General features: G+C 41.9%; 1 protein-coding gene across 2 annotated transcripts in view; it reads right to left on the minus strand.

Annotated features, from left to right (window-relative positions):
* The window catches only part of gli1 (GLI family zinc finger 1), a 52,804-nt gene extending 30,165 nt beyond the window's left edge, over positions 1–22,639 (minus strand). For both annotated transcript variants that reach the window (XM_026166789.2, XM_026166788.2), the window contains exon 1: positions 22,261–22,639. The gene's annotated coding sequence lies outside the window, so the exon portion shown is untranslated. The remainder of the gene's footprint in view (positions 1–22,260) is intronic.
* Positions 22,640–23,696: the final 1,057 nt, after the last annotated feature.

Raw genomic sequence — 23,696 nt, forward strand, 5'->3', positions numbered from 1 at the left:
GCTACTTAATTTAGGTTTCAGTTGGCGTTTATCACAAATGTATCAGCACTTCTAAAGACCTTCCTCTTATTTAAGAACTTCTTGATCCATGTCCTCTGACTAGTTGCTTAGGTGGCTGAGTATTTCCTGGCAGGAAACAGCAACTTCCTTCACTAGTTAAACCACGGCAACCAGCTAATGCTTGGTTTATGCACAAGCAGGGGTAGTGTGCAGACAGTCCGCAGGCAGACAGGCACGTGCATGTTAAGTGGAAGGTGTCCTGACAAATGCAGCTTTAGCCGATGGGCATCTGCTCAATGTGTTTGTGCCTTTTGGAGCCCTTCAATTGACTATTTGACTAACATTAGGTTTGTGCTTTAGTTGTGGCGAGTGAAAGTCTAGTATTTTCATTAGCCTGTTTCTTAGCCCTAATCTGCCAACATGTGCATTTTAGCTTTGCAGCCGTACAGTTGACAAAATGCAACTTGCTAACCAAGCTAGCAAGAGGCAAAACACACATTGGCACTCCATTCTTTCATCAGGTATCTTCAGGATGGAAAAATCAACATGAAAACATTGAGTCCACACGCAACAGGCTGCATCACACTTGCTTCATATGTCGTGGATACATGTTAAAGCACTCCTAAACCCACAATTTATTTTAAATTGCTTTAACCCTTGTATGGTGTTCGGGTCTGTGAGACCCGTGTTCAGTTTTTTTCAAAAGAAAAATTAAACAATTAATTATTTTTTCACGTGTAAATGTGTTGTGTCTTTCCACTCAATCCACTTGATTATAACTGATTTATTTGTTTTGTGTATTTTATGTTCAATATAGGTATTTGTTGTGCCTGAAAATGAATAAATAAATGAAATGAATGAAATGAATTTATAACATTTTATATAAAAGAAAAACGAGAAGCACATTAATTCATAAATGTGATCTAACAAAGGTAAAGGGAAAAAATTAACCATGTTTGCTGTTCATATGTCTTGTAATTGGGATGAAGTAAACATCTGTTGAGTAATTTAACATAAAATTGTTTGATAGTGTTAATTTGGAAAGCCAAAACTCTAGCGGGTCCACCAGACCCATGAACACTGGCTGAGTAACAAAAATACGAACACCACACAAGGGTTAAACAAGTGAAACAAAGAAGACGGAATATATGAATAAGTGCATTGTAGAGCTGTTTTTCTGCCTTTGTACAGACCCCGCTGGCTAAACCAATGAGTTTACTGGACAGACATAACCGTAACCAAGCATTCATGTGTATGTAAATACAGCAGTACCCAAATTCTAACGGTGAAACCAAACAGGAACTAACAGGGAGTAAAATCAATACAAATCTATAGTATGGCCAACTAAGTATCTAAGTTATAGTATAGAGGTAATAGCTACAGATGTAATACAAAAATTACATGGAAAATCCTTTCTTTTTATCCATATTACACAAGGCTGTGTACAAGGAAAAGAAAAATTCCACCTGTGCAATGGAGAAAAGAAAAAAAAAGCCTCCCCTTGGGTCACCAGACGTTTCTTATTCATTACGAGCTACAAAGCATAACAAAGAGAAGGCTTCTAGCCCTTCATCTGCCTCTTCATTCCATCGCTCCCTCTTTTCCTCCAGCTCTTCATGGAGAACAGAGAGGGGAATCATTCAGTGGCTGAAAAGGTTAAAGTCTAGCTGTAGGCTGGAGTTCCTGCGTCTGCCAGGGGCACCTGAAGAGGGGCAAACATTTACCAGCTAAGAAAAGGGGGGGAGAAAAAAAAATTAACAGCCTGCCCGAGAGCTGCAGGGTCTGCGGTGAGTGGTGGTGTAGGGCCCTTGGAGAGTTTGTCTTGTAATTGAGTCAATTGTTGACCCCCTGTTCACGCTGCCTCTGCAAATCTTGTGAGGAAAAGCCTGCCGAATAACTAATGTTCTCTCTCTTTCTCTCCCTCCTGCTCTTCATCTATCCATCTCCCGCTCCTCTTCACTTTCCCCCTTTCCTCCCGTTGCTTTCCGTTGTCTCGGGAGGATAATTGTGCTGCGAGTACAAGGCAGCCATTTAGGGAGGGGAGGACTGTTCAGGGATCTGCTGAGGCTTACAATCTTCTTTTCACCCCAAATCTTACTTACCCAGAGCTCTCACTCTCTCGTCTCTCCTGCATTCTCTCCCTTTTTCATTCCTCCTTTTGTTTGCACCGTGGGATGAATTTTAATCACTCCACTCTCCACCTCCAATCTCAGTCGCCCCCCTCCTCATTTTTTCCCTCTTTCCCGAGCCTGGCCACTCAGTCCCGGTTTCCAAGTTGCATATCCAGCACCACAGCACCTTCTCTGCTTGCCACTCCTCCACTGATCATCTCCTTGCAAGTTCCGACACAACCAGAACACAGATGAAGCCCTTTGATGATCGGAAAAAGAAAAGAGCACGTTATTTGTGACTCCAGGTTTTAGTGCGGGCCAACTGTCTCTCACAGGGACAGATGTGACTTGAGAGTGAAAGAGAAACAAGGTGAGAATGACAAAGAGAGGAGCATCGCATTCTGTTTGTGAAGAGTGATCATTTTTAAATGCCTCCTTCATTCGAGAACACTTTGTTTGCACAAGGGCTCTGCTGTTGTGCTCCCATTGAGGCAGCTTATCCCGAGGGACAGTGCAGGCCAGGCAAACTGTTGTTATTCACATTTCACACATGTACTAATTAGCAGGTCCTCTTAAAAAGAAAAGTGCTTTATTACAGCTTTAAAAAGTGAGAGTAAAAGTGTGTTAGCATAAGAAATAAGTAAAAGATAAAAGTCAACCCTGGCAAACACATGTCACGCTTCCTGACAATCTAAATATCCTTCATTTCCTTTCTTTGTCCTGCACATTTGTCTCACTCTCTTATTGGCCGGCATCAGTTAAAGACAATAATAAATTGATTATTATGTGATTATTTGCGGTGACACGATCAGTAGGTCTTATAACTTACAGTTTCATTACAGAGCAGACAACACAAACTCTTCTTGAGCCTTATGGTTCTGTTATTGCTGAAAAGCAAGTTTACAAACTTAAAGTACTTTTACTTAAATACTTGTAGTTAAGTACTTGAATAGATCTTTATAAAGGTACTCCAACAACATCTCGCTCTCTCTTCTTCTAGCTTGTATTTCTTCCATTTTTTCTGATTTACTCATTCTGATACATTTACAAAGATGAAGCTTATAAGACATGTGATAAACTTAAAATTGACTTTTAGGGTCACAGTAATGGAATAAAGTGACTGAGAATCAGAATCAGAATACTTTCATAATCCCTAAGGACATTATGTACATGATTGAAAAGAAAGAGCACTCTAAGTAAAGGACAAAGAAATAAGTAAGAAAACGTTAAGCTAAAGAGAAAAAGCAGGAGCAACAGTGTCAACAGGGTGCATGCTGGTTGATGCATGCGCACACATGAATGAGTTTGTTCTTGTTATTTCATCACATCCTGAATGAATTTAAGTACTTTTGTATATAGTTAATTGAAGAAAGATTGTTTAAGATGCCATCCAGTGAAATCCTTTTTAGAATGATGCTAACAGGACTTTATAAAGAAAGAGCATCATTTCAGTAAAGTCAAAAGACTTCAATGTTAAGGGATTAACCACAGAAACTTTTAATTTGAGGTTTTTAATTTTCAGGATTAAAAAGTTCAACCGGGCTTTGCCGATCTGCAAATAAACCCAGTTACACAAGAGCTTTCAAGACTAAACCACTCAACAGTCTACCATGAAATAAAAATGCTTCTTACAAGTAATCAAATTAAGACATTAACGCTGTAAAAGCACTCATTTAGCTTAATATATGCTTGTACACACAATTAACCACTTGTTGCGATTAAGTAGTTTCATTCAAAATTCTAACAGATTTCTTTATGAATATATAACTTCAACGGTGCTAGCATATTATGGCTTTTAAAGTCAAGAATCTCAATACCACCAGATGCTAGGGTGTTTACCTTTAGTTTTAGGATATCAGCATCCAGTCACCATAATTGTTTACTGCTCCTTCATCTGTTGTTCCTCAGGGAGAGTCAACTCCTAACTGCCTCTCTCTGCCTCTCCTTCCTCCTCTCTCCACTAACCACGGCCCTCCTTGTGGAGTGTTTGTTAGGAAATCCTGAACAAACCGTGGCTGTTTGTTCTCTCTTTGTCAATGACAGGTTTTTATAGACTTCTACTATTGACAATCGTGTGACTCCTGTTGGCCTCACACAAGCTGGATAACACTGTGCAAATAGGTATATGTACACACACATTCACAATCTGCCCAAAAAACACTCAAAACTGTGTCCGAATCACCCAGAGGTCTTTGCTGGTGGCAAGAGGAGATCAATTAGAAAGGGAAGGATTTATATCGATATGCATATACTGCTCAGTTGGAATCATCCTCAAGCAAGAAAATCAAACTGCTTAATGCTGCAGTTTAAGGGACCTTTTAGGACCACAGTAAGGAAACACACTGAAATTTGTGCAGTATTCCTTCAGCAAACCCAGTTATCATGCTGCTGAACAACTTCACAGCTCTTACATTTTATTTGAACTATATCTGCTGACCGGCATCAACAGCCAGTACTGGCCTGTCACAGACATATATCAGTATGTATATCTGACATGTTCCAACTTGAAAACTCTTTACTGACAGAACTGGAAGCAGAAATCACATTATCGAGTTATGTCAAGTAGAGTGGCTTCAGGGAGCTAACTTGTGAGTTAATAAACAATAAATGTATAATTTTTACTTTTCAATAACACAAACATGCTGTTTGCAGTGGACTTGTGCTTCTGTAAATCTACACCGTAAGTATGTCAAACCATGACCAACGCCACCAGCAAAAGGTGGCCCATTCAGTATTGTCATTTCCTCCTATACATTTCTTCGTCTTCTGGATGAACTGGAGGAGAGAAATGAACAACTATTGGCTTCGTGACGCAGCTGCAGAGCAAAGGAGGCAAACGACACACATGTTTAAATGCTCACAACAATGTTGGAAACTTGCACAGAGTCTCTGCATAGATTCAACGCAGAAGTCTAAAATAAGCTTAAAAGTATGTACTGGTATCAGCCCTGAAATTGCAGTATGGGTCTGGCCTAGCGTGCAGACGTGATATATGGGGCTCGTGCAGTAATGCAAAAAATTTGGAGTAATTTAGGTGTGAAGCTTTTACTACGGACAAGGCTGCCCATATACAAGGAGACATAAAGCACATTTTAGTGATGCTCTATTACAAAATTCTTCGTTGATTCAAATAAATTACATAGTTTCATTTAATTTTGACATTTTATTTGGAAAGACCAACGGCAGTCAACAGGGTGAATGGTGCAGGTACCTGACGTCCACCTCCCTGGAAATGTAACTACATGTCAGGTCAACACAGACGCGACTATTATGAGACTTCCTGTGCATTTCCAAGTACTTTTTGCCACAGTTTTTTCATTTTAACTGTGAGAGAATAACAATCATCGCCTCGATATAAGAAGTAATAATCAATGTCTCAATATAATAACTCACAAATTACAGAGCTGCTGAAACTATTGGAATGGATGCGAGGGAATGTACAAAGATGGCGAAAAATAGAGAGAGAAAATATGTTTACCCCTGAAAAAGACTGACGACAACAAAGAGTGGGGAACCAGGAGGGAAAAAAGTCCCCGTACTTTGTTTCTATCTGCTGGTACTACATAAAACACCGGGACACAACCACACGGTAATTAGCTGCACCAGCACAATCTCACTTACGTAGGTTACATCAGCTGTGTTAGACAGGCTAAAATCTTTGCAATGAACAACATTATATAAAGGCTTAAGCTAAAATAATGTAACTAACATGATAGCTTGCGGTTGCATTGGTAGGCTTCACATTCCAGCCTGTCCTGTCAACAAAATAAAATGTTAACATTTTAAATAAATGGCCTGCCACTGAGTACCTCTACTGCTATTGGTACTGATCACTAGATTTCTGGTATCGTGACATCTCTAATTGACCTTAATGAAACACAGCGACAGTGGCCCGTCACCACTGCCATCAACAACAAGACGTCAAGTATGAATTCAGTTAAATGAAACGGCAGCGAGAAGGACTCTCCAGATTCTTTTACTGTGACTCAGAGCAAAAAGAAAGCTGAAAAAAGGGATCGTGCAAGTGACTGAGAGAAAGCGAGAGAGTGAGAAAGAGGTTGACAAAAACACACTGGGAGTAAAGCAGAGCTTCTGTGTCAATGGGGGAGATCATGGATGCCAGCAGGGGTCTCAGTCTTCAGGACAATAGACCCCCAACTGAGCCAAGACCCTTAATACCCATACTCCCATTTCACACATCTTTGCGAAGCACCCATACAACCCACATCCATCTCTACCCCCCCGGCCTACATGCTCTGGCAGCTTGGAGACAATGGCGTGAAACTCCAAGTGGTGCAGCAAGGGGGCCTTTGGGAGGACTCATACATGAGCCATCAGGACACCTTGTCTTTGTGTATTGTAAGATAATAGCAACATCTCAGGAAAACCAGTAGAGGCTTCCTCTGTCCTGGAGTGAGCTGTTAAGAATGACCGGGGCATCAAGTGTCAGTGATAAATGGATCATTATCATCTGATCTAAGGTGAAGTGTGGACTTCATAATGAGTCTCTGTGTTAGGATCACAGCTGCCATTGAGAGCCTGTTGTGCTGCCACTTAAATGACTGCTGCGACTGCTTGGTGACCTTCAGCATAGGGAGATTCTTCTGGGATACAGTTGGTTTTGTACTGAAAGTCAATGTGGAATAAAAATGTCCTCAGTGTCCACCTGCCAAAGCATAATTTAATTTTTTGTCCCCCCAAAATTTAAAAATCTCACATTGACTGCAGACAAACATCTTAAAATCTTTTGGGTGTGATCGGGTCAGCGTAACGAAAGAAACATGCAAATATTTCTCTTATGCAAAAAGAAAACATGTTGAAAAAACTCATCGTTGGGAGTGGGGAGGAAAAATATACCTCAACATCCTGGGCAGCTCCAAGGGAATTCTGGCTCAGACCCAAACGCTGGAAACAGGGTGAAGAAGGCCGGGCTTTGTGGAGTAATGTAGCAGGGAGCACACTGAGGGGCCTTAACTAACTAAGAAATGATTTGCTTTGGCAAAAATTTGAGTTTTTGCAAAAAAAACAAACAAAAAACACTTTTGACACACCTTCGGAAAATAAAAATGTTTGTGTGCACATTTCATTTTCCCACCTAATTCCCTAAAACGAATCCTTTGGCAAGTCATTATTTGCTTTTTGCTGTTAAGAAAGCTCCCTGCATCTGGACCACTTGGGCATTATCAGGGTAACAAACTTTAGTCACGACCTAGCTTAGCTCCACTAGCCTCTCGACTCGGCTACTGCCCTCCACTCAAGTAGACCCCCTCCTCCATTTACAAGGCCCTTCAGTAGTCGGCCGGTTGCTAGACAATGTGCTTGGTTATGTGGGTTATGTAAAGACCCTCCTGCACACAAAAGCCAATGTGGGCGCCTGTTATGTGCAGCTCTTCAGAGCCCCGGGTCAGTTAGCAGAAGAGTTCTGGCACTAACACTCCAAGTTAAAAACGTTTGCTCTTCAGCGTGTTTATGGAGAGGAGAGGAGGATCAGTGAAATATCTTCTTCTTAGTAGTTTCACTTCCTGTTAACTTCCAAACCCCTGTGGGCTGAGGTTAAAACAACCCCCTTCTTGACTTCTGGGTGTATTAGTTTGTGTTAGTAAAGGTGAACGTGTGTGCACATATGTGCATGCATGTTTATATATACACTGGGATTATGCAGCTCTGCTTCTTGCTTATCTCACAGAAACACAATATTCTTGCAATCATTTCCTCTAAATTGGCCAATATCAAATATCCAATTCCTTACACACTCAAGATGCTATTAAGTAGAACTAGTAGAAAAAAAAATGTCTTCACAGTGTTAAAACTAAACTTTAGTTACTTTTATCACAGAGCACTTTCCCTTGATCAGACATAGTGACAGTTTCTTAAGATTTCCATCATAGCACAAGTCTGCGACAGCATATAGTAAAATACAACCAGAGCTCCATGGTTATAACTGTGAATATCTGAAGCCATTTTCACAAGTTAACCTCAGACCAATTTTCCAGAGTTCTAACATTTTGCACCAGACAGCATCTTCACTCCCTAAACCACCGTTCAGGATGGCATAGAGAGTGCATATCGGAGCTGCGTGTACTAAGGAGGTGGTCAGTAAAAGATCCTTTACTGTCCGATCTTACTGTGGCAGACATTTGCCTTCACACGCAGCTCTGTCAGGAGACATCTACATAATTTTGAGGCTGCAGCGCACACATTAAAACAGCTTTGGCCCAGTCACATAGGCCGGGGACCCCACTGCCAACCACCACTTGCTAAAGAAAAATGTGTATTGCCCGACCATTTGGTGGGTGCTTGCTTACTATAGCTGGCAGTCACTGGGTACAAAGAAAGTGCTGCACTAAAAACCTTGTTGCAACTGGCCGCTAGGAGATTTCCACGGTAACCCACAGTTTGGATAGATGGATGGTGACTCATCAACCGCTTGACAAGTGGTAGTGAAACTCAAGAGCGTGACACAAACTGTTGCACTTTTTCTAGGTTTTGCTACAAATCAGGCGGCAGTTTGCAAGTGTTTGCAGACAAGTCGTTATTTTCCGTGAAAACTACGTGCAATCGTGGAAATCTGCTAGCAATCAAAGCATTCACAAGGTTTTTGGTGCAGCACCATCAGCACATGTATGAAGGAAGAAATGTAACAAAGGGGGAAAAATCTGTGCAATATTGGACCATATAAAACTATCAGCAAAAAGCTTTTACATTTAAATAAAAGCATAAGGAAAGAGAAAATTCACTTCCAGTTAGATGAAACCACAAATTTTACATCAACAAGGCCTCAACTTTCAGCTGGCTGTGGTTCTCTTATGTTCCCATTTCATATATCATATGCCATTAAAATGTTTAATTCCATACTAGTAAATATAAATTACTTACAGTGTTGGTTTTTCACTTGGAGTGTTTATGATAATGCGCTCGTGTCAGCGACTTTATTCTGGATTAGTCTGTGAAAGGAAGCACAGCATCTGTCGGTGCACAAAGGTGACAACAGACAGCGAGAGCCCTCCAGGCAGTGACACGGTGGTAAGCCACACACCTCAGACACACCACAAGTCTTCTCTGATGGCCAACCAGCAGGGGCAGAAGCACTGAGGCAAAGTGCAACGCTATGTGTTCAGCACAGAGACACACGGTTTTGCTTACACAGTTATACACATACATTGAATTGATGTTTGCACACCACAGTGTCTCCTAACATACTGCCAGTAAGTGATCAGACATGAAGGGGACCCACATAAACATGCCAAAAGCCTGACTGTGTGAAATTACAGAACTGAACACTTTGGTTTGAGGAAAAACCGCAGGATTCGTTTACAGAATAAAAAAAATTAAAAAAGAGTGAATAAAATATGACTGATGACATTTGTTAATGTGACAACTTGTTTTTCAGTAGAATATCGTGTTAGTCACACTCCCAAAAACAAGAAAGAAATATTAAAGCTTAAATAAATATTCTTATGATTGACTCTTGGTTTGCATTATTTAAAAAGTAAAAACGGTGGCTCAGGAATCTTCAGTGTGCATGTTTACTGTGTTTCTGTCTTGTAAACAGTAAATCAATATTTTGTGGGAGTCAGCAGACAAACAGGCATAACTGAAGATGCCAGCTTGGGCTTCAGGAAGTTTAAAAACATTAACTCATTACTTGGATTTTGTGAGCATAAAATCTTTATCTTAGTCCGAGGGATTACCAGTTACAGGCTAATAAAGAGGCCTGTGTGTAAGTTGTGTATATATACCGTTTATTTTCCATTGCAACAAGAGACAGTAAATGTTTTACAGTCTTTTAAATTTCAGACACTTTTTTCCGCTGCTCTCCCACAAATAAAACTTACAAAGACAAACTGTGTTTAGGCAACCTGAGATGAACGTGGACTGCAGTGAACTCCTAATTGAAATTTCCATCATGTCCTAGACAGTCACCTCCACCCACAGAGAAAGCGCCCGTATCTCTGAAACATCTAAACACACACTTGCACAAGGAGACGACCAGAGACACACACACGTATAGGCGCTTACATGCGCGTGCTCTCACTCTGACACCCCATTGCCCTCACACAAACTCAGTCTGACAAGCTGGAGCATGTGTGACCGAGCACGCTGGCTGGAAACAGACATCTCTGTGCCCCGAGGCTCGGCCCTATCCCACAGGAAGCTGGAGTGTGAGCTGGGACACACAAGACGCGGGAAGGAGGAAGACGGGGAGCAGCCGCAAGGATTCGGCTCACCATTTACTGGAACATGTCAGTTCTTTTGTAATTATAACACTGATTTGTTGGGGTGAGTTGTTAAGTAACTTGATTATGATTGCAAGGAACTGAGATACAAGGCGAAAACAAAAAGTGCTGCATTACTTCGAAGCAAATCTTTGAGGGATGAAAAAAATCTGATCTGAAATGAGGGTGGAAAAGTGGACCCATCCAGGACTTCAAGAAAAGTTTGAGAAAAGGTTAAGCTGAATTACTCTGACACAGTGAAGAGGTCATAGTTTTACTTTAGCTGTTTTCTGTATTTGTTCTCTTTCCAGTGTTAAAACCACAGATTCCTAACTGTAACCCCGTTTCCAAGTAAACAAAGTCTCTTTTCCATTTCAATTATTTTTTTCACAACCTGTGACTTTGTTGACCACAAAATAATAAATACCCCCAAAGATGGCAGCTGCAAAGAGTGTTGTCCCATCTTTACCAGCTCAATTCCCATTTCTCCGGTTTTCTAGAATTGTTTTGACCTGTTGATTTCAGTACAATTCAGTCATTGTTAAATGTTGATTCTGGTTATTAGGCAACAATTTGGTATTCTGAAAGGGGAAGGAGCATATTCTCGCCCCTAAAAATAAAAAGTCAAGCTTACAAGCAACACAATGCACCTTTGCTGGATTATACAAATGTCAAATTTTGCAGCGTCACTGATATTTAAGGGTGACTTTGCTGACACGATCTCAGAGTTATCCCTTGTCCTCTCAGCAGCTGCTATACAGAGTACTTTCACGAAGGCTTGCTTGTTGTTGAATGAAATGTTTCACACAAAGCTCAGGAGTTCAAAGTCTGAACTGACTGACTCTTAGCATCTGATAAAAACAGTGCACCCAAAAGTTCACCTAATCACCAACAACTTCCTTCCTTGCACAACATCCACATCTGGGACCCTTCGCCCACTCTGTAAGCCCAGTAAGCCCAGGCATGTGCACACAGCACCTAACATTCGCACATACACAAAACCGAACGCACAAGTGCTCACCACATTTCTGCTGCACAGCTGCGTGCGAAGACAAGAGTCGATAAATAATGCCTTTGAATGGGATCCTGTGGGTTTTTGTTGTTTGAAACTTTGAACATCCACCGACTGTTCCCTACAGCATAACAAATTCCCTTTCGTATCCCAAATGAAATGCTGCCCTTACGACACCGAGAACACACAGACGACCGTGCATCTGTCGGTCTGTCAGCTGGCCCGAGCTTTAAACGGAGTACAGGTGCCAGCAAATAAGGGCCAATAAACGGGCTCCAGAGGAACAACTGCCTGACCTGTCCTGAATAGAAATGACAAAGCAAAAGGTTTAACTGCAGCAGACGGGAAAGTCCAACAAAGTCACAGCCTGCTGCTGCTTAGTCATCAGATTAGGCCTGCAGTGAGAGTGCACGGCAATATGTTAATTCAGAAATATTCTTTATCAGATTATAAAGAAAAGGGATTAGAGGATCAGCACAGACTGTAAACTACGTGGAACTATGCTTTATACACAACTTATCTAAACCTTAATCAAAATAACAGAGGAGACGTTCATGTTAGAGAAGCTAATCTTATATATGGTAATCTTACAAGCTCAAGAAAGCAAAATGCAGCTAACACCAAATGATTACGCTCAAACGTCAGGTGTGCGCTCCACTTTCATTTTACTACAAGACCACTTACTTTAACGAGGACTATTAAAGAAACATCTTTAATAAAACTGTCAGTGTTATTTAAAATTGCCTTTATTTAAAATTGATTTTACTAATAACGTCATAAGAAGAAAAAAGCATGTCTGTGTAAGCAAATTTATCTAGAAAAGAGGATTTAAAAATGCGCGCACACACAGACACATTGTGACGTGCATAAAGATATCTGGAAAAAAAGATCTAAACACCTTGGCAGTATTTTTCATTCATTCTGTATGGAAGGGGGCTGCAGTGTTTCATGCATGCACTGGGTGAAAAGCTGGGAACCACAGGTTGCCAGACTATCACAGTGAGAATCCACAGCGTTGTACGTGGGGTGAGAACAGAAAAGTGAGCGTGGATCCCTGTTGACTCTCTGTGTATTCATCTGAGCCCGGTCCCATAAGCCCGACATAAATGCCCAGCATGGTACTGCGATTCCCCCCGCAGCCCAAAGACCAAGAAGCGCAGTCTCACAGCCTCTTCCTTTCACTGTACCGTGCCCTCTCTCTGCTTCTGCCCAACAATGACAGAAAGACAGTGTCTCACCCCCCAGCTACTCTTCCGTTGTCTCACGCTCTCCTCAAACTTCTGCTAGCAGGTGCAATACTGTGGCAGCTCCGGTCCCACAGGCTAACCCCACTGCACCACCCCTCTGGCATAAAGACAGTGAAAAGACATTGATGAGAACAAGAAGAGGAGGATGAGAGGACAACAGCTACAGACCTGAAACAACAACAGCTGTGACAGTCACATTGTCATTCCAACATTTGTTTCACGCTGAGTGCAGCGGCAGGTCAGTTCACGGCATGGGAAGCCCGGGACTGCACAATTTGCATCCTGAGCTCCAGACATATCAAATATAGTGTATCAAATCAGAACAGCAGACAATAAGTAGTCGTAGTTAATGGTTTGTTTCCATTGTTTTTAAGCTGTGGTTTACGTTTTCTGTAATTACACTCAAATTTCCATTCCACCTTAACAGCAGCTCTCCTCAGGAGATGATGTGAAACCACAGGCATCACACCTGCATCCATCCAGTCACAACATGTAGGTGTGCCATCTACTCCAGGTCCTCTCCAAGAAAAATGGCCTGCAGGGAGCTTTGTGTGTGGCCAACAACAGTGGCTACTGGTGCTCAAGAAACAACAAACTCCACCACAAGATGTAACTTCAGAGCACAGTTTTACTGACAGCTGTGTTGCACCATCACTCGTCTCAAGCTTTACTTTGAAATTCCACAACAACCAGTATGTGAGAAAGTGTTTTCAAAGCACCTTAGCAGGATGAGCCGATGTTTTCTTTCAGACGTGACGTTTTTAGTTGGCTTCTTCCATTATTTCATGTGGTCTTTGGGTCAGAGTTTCACTCAGACACACACAGAAAGTGAGCCATATGAAATGGAGATGCTACTTCAGTCTAATACCTGGTTCTTTTCCTCCCTAATGACTGTATAATCACACCCAGAAGGTTCTGAATAATTAGTCCTAATGGTGTTGATTTTAAACCCACAGTCCAGAGCTACAGTGTGAGAACATTTCAAAGAACCCCGAACAGAAAAGTAGTGGAGACTTTTGTAATGCCAAAGTTAATGGCTGTCTCACCACTCCCACCAAGAGCCAATCATCTGCTTCCTAACAAAATATGAGCCAATCGTGTTGCCACAATAACACTTGACACCAGCTGAGGTGGGGTGACGGGCAAATCTACTTAAAGATTAAAGATGTGGGTAAATGTTTCTTGGTCTACTGCAGCCGTTATAGCGGTGCTGTTGTGAAACTTGCAACGTAGTGTTGAACTAAAGAGGATAAACTGTTTTTAAACCTTAATTTATGGTAAATTCACCAAACTTTTTGAGTCTTTAATTTTTTTATGTCTGGCTGGAAATGTAAATTAAAGCATAAGCCCCCCTCCCCGTCCACTTTGATAGGTGCACGATCTTGTTGACTCAAAACGGCTGCCTTGAGGTGACGCCAAGATGGCTGCCAAGTAGCAAAACATTCTTTTACAGAGACTTTGGGTTAAGTCATATAAAAGAGGAAATCCCATTAGAGCAAACAATCAAATGACTCTGTAAACAGGGAGTCTGAGAGTCCTTTTTATTATTGTTTTGGTTTTGCGCTTTTCTCTTATTTAGAATCCATTGACTGAGGATATTTATCCATATTCAACTCCAATGTCAGGTATTTATTAAGAAGAAGAACTACAAGTCCTGTAGGCCATTAAATGTTTGTGGAAATGGCACAAAGAGAAATTCCTGCAATTATTTCTGGGACAGCTTACGGTCCAAACTAAAGTGATTATTGTGACAGGCCTGCTCCACACAACGCTGCAGCACAGCCTGTGGACTGTTAACCTTGGGAGGCCTTGTTTCATGTTTCACCACATCCCCTAAAATCATATATGTCTTAAGAGTTCTTCTTTACTGGCTCTCTTTCTATTAGTTATTGGCTACAAGGAAATGAAGGCCGTCCCTGCGTAATTAATGGGCTCAATTACGTAAGTGAGGAGTGGTCTGCAGTTTGCTGTGAGCAGGACCAGATGTCCCACGGGCCCGCTAGTTGAGAAACGCAGTTGTTCTGATCACTTATGGTGGGGTCAGTGCCTGTACCAAGACCTAGCTCGCCCCCACGCACTAACCCAGACCCTCTTTTCTTTCTCTTGTAAATAAAGACTTAATGGTTTACAAGCCCTCAAATAACCATAATACCTTCAGAGTGAATTAGCTGGCAAAGCAGCCAGACACACAGGCAGAAGAGGTGCCCACATAAGCCTCTCTCTTTTTCAGACGTAGCTTTTTTTAAATGCTTTAACTGAAGTTTAATTCTCTTTCTTAACTTAAACGTTTTAGTTTAGACAACATTTTAAATACTTTTTGATACCACAGCAACAATTTGCTTCTGGCCTTGTATGGTGGCAGTGTGTGTGTGTGTATATATATATATATATATATATATATATATATATATATATATATACACATGTATCATTAAGCTTGTGAGTGTCAGCACATTATCGTGTTGAAAAAAACACCATTTTCTATATCTAAAGTTTAGACGTTAGCTGTGCTGCGAGCTGATTTACATGCTCCTGATGTAATCCCCTTGCTGTGCATTCAGTCCTGTGCCGGTGCTGCGGCAGGAAAACCTTTCAAACATTTGTGAAACTGAGCAGGTTTTTCAGTGTAAAAGTAGGACTCGACATGAGGAAAAACTCGGTTAGACTGTTTTACAGTTTCACTTTTATTTTAGATCTTTTTTAAGTATATTAAAAGGTTGAAATGATGCTGGGGGCAGCTTACATGGAGCCCTGGATCACTACAGTGAAAAACACTGCTCGATAGCTGGTTGTTAAGTGAGCCACTCTCGCTCATCTTAAACATCAGGGAATCTATTTGTAGGCTAGATATGGGCCCGGATCTTTCCCATGCTGAGCAAAACAAACAGTCATTGCTGGCACGAAATACAGAGGAGCCAGAATTATGCCTTATCTGATCCAAGTTCTTAAGCCGAGATGTGAATTGTTTCTGTCATTGCTTTTGTACAAAATACTTGTTGGAGGAAATCGTTTGAAGTGAGGGATTTTTTTAAAGCTTGATTTTTGAAAATAAATCTAGAAAATGCACAAGAACTGCAAAAATACTGTAATCGTTTCTCACTTCTGAAGACTTCGAGAGAAGACTGAAAACAAGAAAGACGTCACTTAAAGCTAGAAATGCCGTCAAACACACTGAAAAACCGCGGTTGCTCAATAAGCTTCAGAAAAATCAGTCCCTGTAGTTCAGTCAGTTAGGGCAGGGCCAGGCACTCAGTCAGCCAGTCAGGACGGTTGAGTTGTAAATGTGTTCCAGCAGGAAAAGCTTCAGAGCAAGGCGAACAGTCTGGAGTCGGCAACTTTCCCCTGCTCCATCTAGTGCACCGCCCTCCCTGCAGCCCACCCAAGAAGCAGCCCATGGGCATAAATTTGAGAGCCTGACTCGCTGCGGATTTAAAACAATCTGCATCTCTCTCCCTCTCTCTCACTCCAACTACTCCACAGCCACTATGAAATATTTTACTCCTTCACCCTTTACTCTCTTTCTCCCTTCTTTCACTTCCCCCCAAAAAAGAAAATTCCACTGTTAATGAAAATGGAAAGTTCTTTCTCAGCGTCTGCCAACAATATTGTTTTCCTAAAGGCTTAATTAAGTTTGCAAATATGTACCAAAATCACGGGAAGTGTTTTTTTCTTCTTTGTCTCTACTGTAAAGGAGACAACAACAATGCATTTTGCTGAAATGAAGTTAATTGTGTCTCACAAAACACAATCTTTCACTAGTTTGTTGTTTCCTGATGGGGATTGTTTTCTCAATAGCAACAAAGTAGGCCAGTTATGTTTTATGTCAGCAGACCACAGGGGACATAACTGTAAACAATACTTGATGCTGCAGAAGAAGAAACCGTTCGGTCGCTTCAGTTTAAGGCGTCAGAAACCCGACAAAACAAGCACACGCATCGCTTTTGTTAATCCTACGCTGCCGTGCTTTCCAGCTCGAATGGGTTTGGTTTGGTTGCAGATGCTTCTCTTTGTAGGCAGATTTATCATCCTGTTCCTGCTAGGAAAGCAATCAACAGATGTGACTTGTAAATTAAAATGAAGGTGGAGATTTCTGTTTGAATCATCTGTGAGAGGCCAACTTTCCATACGGAGCATGAAGTCTGATCAAAGCGCTCTGCGGACTGAACATCATGTCAGGTGTGCTGTAGTAAAAATGAGGCCGTATGACCGCGGGTGAAGTAACCCGCAGCAGATTCGTGTCAGTGTATCACTGGCAGTGTTCCTCGCATTTGGCTCGCAGTGGTAGCAAGTTATGCGTGCGTCACTATACTATGTCCGTGAATGCGGACAGATTTCCTGTTATAGCATCCAATCTGGTTAACGTGGCATTGGCTGGCCACTGTAGCTTCTCACAAATCACACTTGCTGTAGTTAAAGAGCAGCGAAGCAGGAATAGAAATAGACGTAAGAGGCTGAGCAGCCGGGAAAGAATGAGAAAGTAAGAAAAGACAAGGCAAGCAGACAAGGAGTAAGATTTATTTAGAAAGAAATTGAATATTTGGAAGGGAAGTAACAAAAGAAGACACACACACACACACACACACACACACACACAAAGAGAAAGAATCTGTATCTTTCTCTTTGTGGGTCCGACTGACCACACCACTCCTCTCATAAACATGCAGTACAAAGCCACAATGATATGTGGTTTAGGCCATTCATTGTTTTAAATTTGTTTTGTACCCCTATAAACCTGGAACACACTGACACTGAGGTCATTCAGAAAAAAAATGTATACAAATGGGTAAGTAGATCTGCACAATCTGCTTAGCTTCATTTCGGATTGGCAGACTTGGCACACAAAGTTCTTATCTCCGAGAAATGTGATTAAAACACACAGATGCTCCTCTACACCGTGGCTGGGTATCGGGGGGAACTAACAGAAGTGTTGCAGTAACTGCGAGTATTTTAAAGTAAATACTAGGCCTAAATCTTATCTTGTTATCTTTATAACATTTTCTTAAATCATGCACTTCAATATAAAAAAGCTGAAAAATTTCCCATTAACTCTGAAGCACTGACTGTGATAAATGTTTATATTGTGCACACTACCGTGCACTGTGACGTGTGATCAAAAAACAAACAAACAACAACAAGAAATCAAGACACACACTGCTATCGACATCCACGTGCATCTGCATCTCACTGCATGAAAAATGCAGCATAGCACGGCACGATTAAGCGCATATTTTGTGCTATATATGTGTTTTATACATACAGCTGAGTAAATGGTTCAACTGCAGGCTTCCTGAGAACATATGCCAAGCCAGGAATCCTAAGACGTTATCTCATCTTAGATAACAGAGCTGTTCTCCAGAAGACCCATCACAACACACGCAACACGAGTACGCCTCTGCACTTCTTAACTTCTCGTCTCACTCTGTCTACTTCTGTCTCTAACCAAATGGGATTGGAAATGATCGTTCCAGCACACGGAACTGTTGGAAATGTTGCTGCTTCCACATAAAGTGCTAACGAGGAGCGATCTGTCTTCTTGTTGGAGAGGAAGAGAAAAAAGAAGAAGGAAAATTCTGAAGCATGCGTCCTGTTGAGGAAGTCAGAGGTCTTTAACAACTCATCGTATCAGGCGTGATATCTCAGGGCAACCCTACACCGCTGAAATCGTAAGGGTAACACCGGTGTTTATCCGTTTGTATTGGTGGAAGTCAGCGAGACGCAGGCAGCGAGGAGGGTGACTATAAGACAACTGTGTCGTAATTACACTGATGATGGCAGCACCCGAATGCATCGTGTCTGCTCTGCGTGTCTATGGCAACCTGGTGAAATAATAAACACCGCCTCCTCTTCGCTTTCTGCCATGAGTCACCAGCGGCTGAGAACACACACATTGAAACACACGCAGCAATCGACACTCACACATACGGGTACATAATCTTGCAAGAGCACAAAAACTCTGTGAATGAACCCGCATGCACACACGCACACACATCTGTAAACAACAAGCTCATTACATAGTCACTACTCACACACAGGAGCTTGATTGGCTTTTACCAATCTGATCGGACGACTGAATATAATCGTTACAAAATTACAACATCAGATTTGGTTTTCTCTTCCTTTCTTTTCTCATCCACAGTCGACCACCATCCCTCAAAGAAACCCCCAACCACACGCCCATTGTTGCAAACCGAGTGGGAAATGAGTGTGTATCCATGTGGGTTGTTAGTGCATATAAAAGCTATTCACAGTCTCACCTGGATCCTATTAGCACCAGTTTGATTTCTAATATCGACCACATGAGATGATAGTTAACAGTCGACCTACTTTGCTGCGCTTAAACGCACACATGTGCACAAACACATGAATGTATAAAAGACCGCCACCCTAATTCAAAGAAGAAGAAAGGATGATGGAGAAGGAATCGACCCCACCTTTTACTGCGTGCAGCATGCTTAATATCACATGCATGCACATATTCCCTCAGGCTCAGTCTTAGGATTTAATGTAAAAAAGAACCAACATTACTCTTAAAGTTTCCTGCTGCGCTCCACTAAAGCAACAATGTTTCCACACTGGAGCCACTCCTGATTTTTTTTTAAATAAGGAAACAGCTGGACTGCACCTATAAAATTTGATTACAGCTGCCATTAGCAGTTATTCTCATCCCTGATTAATCTGTCAACTGTTTTGGTTGATTAGTAGATAAATGTTTCATCTACAAAATAAAAATCAGTTGTGGGATCAGTCTTAACTCACCACTGTGGCTTCAATTTTTCATCATCTCTCCACCAAAGCAATTATATCAATTCCAGCCAACCTGTGTCTCGTTTTCCTACTGCTTTGAACTGATTATCTCTGCAGATTATTATTATTTTTAATCACCACTAACGCAATTTGTCTGGTACATCCTCTAGTGGCTGGGAAAGCTCCAAGTGACCACAAACAGTGATTTTCTGAATATTTCCCATGACTGCAACATTTCCCCTTTCTATTATGGCTGCCCTTTGGCTAATGTGATTCAAGATTTCTAAGTGTCTAATGCCTTTGCCCTCTGGTGTCAGCCCACTACTTAGTAACAACCACCCTCCCCGCCCCCTCATTCCTCTGCTTCATTTAAGCATCATTTGACGGATTCTAGGAAGAGGGGATCTTACAAAATCCTTTGTGTGAACTGACTGTAGGCTTCAGTTTTTTATGGTGAAAACAGACTTTTGGCATACATGTTTGAGGCTTCTTGTAGTAATATTCCTATTTTGGGGGGCTTAAAGATAACCAAAAATGTCATCACAACCAAAATGTATCCATTCTCAATGAACAATTGCAGATAAATGGTGACACACAAACTCAACTGAAGTTTTCTTGTAGTCTAAACACACAAAGAATCACAACCTGAAGAACCAGCATAAGCCTCAAATACCAGACCCCGTCATCAGAGATCTAATCAAACAGACCACCTCTTCATGAGTCAAAGGAGCATAGTCGGAGTTAAGAAAAGAATAGCAGGGGATACAGACAGAAAGGACTATCTGTGAGTCTGTGTGTGTCTTTGCTTATGTGTCCTTTGGAGCATCCCATGCCTGTCTACTCTGTTCTCTCTGCAGCCGAACCCGATTGGCCGTGCACTGTGAGCCTACGTGGTTTAGGCCAGGGCCGGCACAGACAGACAGCTGCTATTAAACCCTGATTGTTTCAGGTTCACAGGGTGTGAAAGGGTCTGATTGAGGGGCTGTGATCCCAGTGAGGGTGGTCTTTCTCCCCCCTCTTTTCCTCCACCTCACGCCCCCCCTCTCTGGAAGGTGGGAGGAGGGTATTGGAGAGGAGGAGGATTGTGTGTGTGTGTGTGTGTGTGTGTGTGTGTGTGTGTGTGTGTAATGGGGGGGTGTTGTAGGCATCACGTGACACGTGTTTCTTGCTGAGCGGACTAAAATGGAATCTGGACAAAAACACAGCACTTGTTGCTGCCTGCTTTTGGTTACATGTGTATCACATGACCAGTCGCCTTATAATGCCAACATTTAAGGTTGTCCACACCATAAATGCCACAGACAGCTATTTAAAAATTCAAGTTTAGCTGTTTCAGTGTCCAAAGTTTTATTCAAATGTAAAGCAGATGCAACAAATGTCTTTCATTTAAAGTGACAAACATTTCTTCCTTCGTTTTTACCAAGATGGAAGCGGTTCGTGCCACCACATCCAATTGTATTCAGCTTGAGAGAGACTTATCACTGCTCTGATATGGCTCTGATAATCCAGCTCAGTCCTCACCTGTGTCTGGCTCTAGGAGGACAGTCGCTTCCTGGATGGTGTATTTGTTTAAGAGCATTCCCATTAAGAAGCCTTTTGGTCTTAACACACGTGATAAAGACCAGGGAGGGTGAGGAAGCTCCCCTGCAGAGCTTTTCACATGTGACCAAAGGACAAGTGCACTTTCCCCCCTCAGTTTCTCCCCCAACTCAACCTTGAGTAGAGTGTGAATACTTGTAAAAAGCTAAATCTATGTTGCACTGAGTTTCACTGAAATGGAATTGAATAAAATATATCAACGTCGCTTGAGTGCGTGACACAAGAAAAACTGACTTCTGAGCTAAACGCTTCTATCACGCTCAGCAGGTATCCCACAATGCCTCCAGACCTGCCTATAAACCTTTAAATGTAAATTTATTTCATTGTAATTTATATCTATTTATAATTCTATAATTCTCTTCCCCTCACATGTTATTGGAGTGTATATATTGTGTGTGCATGTGAGCGCGTCTGTGCAAATACTGTTAAGGGAGGTTGTGAGTTTGTATGCCTAGCACTTCTCACTGTCACTTTGGAATAAATACGTGTTTGGCTCTCCCATTGAGTCCAGTGTTGACGCTCTTCAGTGCAGGGTCACTACATGAAGTCCAGCAGCCTAATCTTCTCACATTAGCAGCTACAGTGGCCTCTCGCAGAGATAATTAGATTAGAATCCATAATCTATCTCAGATTAACAACAGATTATGGTTATTCAATTCATATCCCCTTTTTTTCCCCAGAAGAAAGACAGAAGTGAAAGTCAGTTAATAAGAGATGTACAGGAGCTTTTTGTCCACTAAAGCCTCACACAGTGAGGTGTTGTTTTGTGGGTGCCCTGGCAGGACCTCACATTTGGAGCAGACACTGGCACCTCAAGTATTTCAGGTTACAAGAAACAGCTGTTCTCGGGTGGCCTTGCCGCCCTCCTCAGTGCCGGATGAGTGTATACCGTGCAGGCGGACAGACCTCTCATGGAAGAACTTCTCCAGGAGATGAACGCACAACTTTAAAATGTCACGTCCAAACTCTGAGCCACTCCGTGCATCTCCACAAATGGGCAGAAAAAGGCAGAAGAAACAATTTGCAAGTGAAGATGGACCAATGCTGAACTCGGTTTTGGTTGATAAACAGAGAAATTAAACAGGTCCAAAACTGAAATTTGGAGTGGCAAACTGTAAACTTTAAAAGTATAGAACCTGAATTAGGTAAAAGTCACGCAGCATCTGCTAAATGACCATTAGTGACACAACTGAAATTTATTTTCTCACTTTAAGAAAAGTTTCAAGTACTTAAACTCAACTTTCGGAGGATGAAGAATCTTCAGCCCGGTAACAATTACCAGTAATCGGCTGTGATTTGAGGAGCGAGCATAAATGAGCGGCACTGCTTACCTCAGGTTAATGCAGGGACATTCAGCATGAAACTTTCTGACTCGGTTCCCAGAGTCCTTGGAAGAGCGCTGAGGATCCAAGGACCGTGAAAGTAAGTCTGAGTTTCCAGTAAAGCCTCGCGTCTCTCCTTTTTTCTCTCTACTTTCTGCCAAGCGCGCTCGGATGGAGATAAGTGAATTGTTCACAGAAACCGACACATTGTTCTCCTTCAGGAGCGCTTTTCCATAGTTTGGTTCTTCAGAGCCGCTTTACGTAAACGGTGACAAAATTAAACCCCATGTTCGACTATGGAGTCCCGCAAAGCACCCTGGAGTCGGCTGCACAGCCAATGCGGGAATGTGCACCCCCTTCCCCCTCGCTCCCTCCCTCCCTTTCTCCCTCCCTTTCTCCACAGTCTGTGGACCACCCCGAAACAGGAAGTTCACTTTTTGTTTTTCTTAAAAAAAAGGACCACGCTGCTTCAGCCTTCCCTTCAAAGTTAACATGCGCACCAGAATACCCAACGAAACCGAGAGATGGTCCATTTCTCACCCCATTCCTTCTGAAAAAGGCAGATTCGTTTACAGCAATAAAGGTGGTTATGTAAAGACATTACAGCATGCGCATGTTTATTAAATACATGTATGGACATGGCTGTGTCTATATAAAGCGCGCTCCTATCTAGTAATTGGGATAATCTTTCTATAAATGTTTGTGTTTACTTTACTGGTGTAACTTCGTAGCAGCTTCTCGGACAGCGTGTGTGGCTGGCTTCGTGTGGGGATGCTGCAGATTGCTGCGCCTTGCCAGTAAAGGCCAAAACCTGGACTGGAGTCCAGTCTGCTGGGAGCAGGAACAGGTCCACGTTCTTTCATTACTGTTCTCTAAGAAAATCTGGAGGACATTAGAAACACAAATAAGCCAAGATTATTATGTCGGGGATATGCAAAAAGAGTCACACATGCGTTATAATACGGAGTTTTTTTGCGCATTTTCTTTTTTATCCATGCAAGTTATGCGCACAAAAATTGGCACAACTTTGGCAGGTCCTGGATTCATTTAGTGTCAGCTGGTTCCTGGTCAGAGGTACAATAACATTACTCATCTCTGAGCGGCTCTTTTTACTTAGTCATTCTCGCCACAAACACACGCACACACATACACACACAGTTCTGTGATCTCATTCAGCAGCAGCAGTAGCATTTTGGTAACATACATATGCAGGCAGATGTTGGGATATTTTCTCTGAAAATATTGCTACTTTGCTTATTTACACATTGTGTTGTCTCTTCTTGTTGTTTTCAGTCTGGATTAATGGATGAGATGAACATGATTCCTAAATGTCTCCTCCAAAAGAGATGAGGGATTAGTGTATTCATGACATAAAAGGTTATAAAAAAGAAAACCTATGATGCAAAAAAAGATTTAAAAAGTCCAGGAGCTGATCGGTTAATTTC

Source organism: Astatotilapia calliptera, chromosome 5 (genome assembly GCF_964374335.1).
Source record: "Astatotilapia calliptera chromosome 5, fAstCal68.1, whole genome shotgun sequence".
NCBI lineage: Eukaryota > Metazoa > Chordata > Actinopteri > Cichliformes > Cichlidae > Astatotilapia > Astatotilapia calliptera.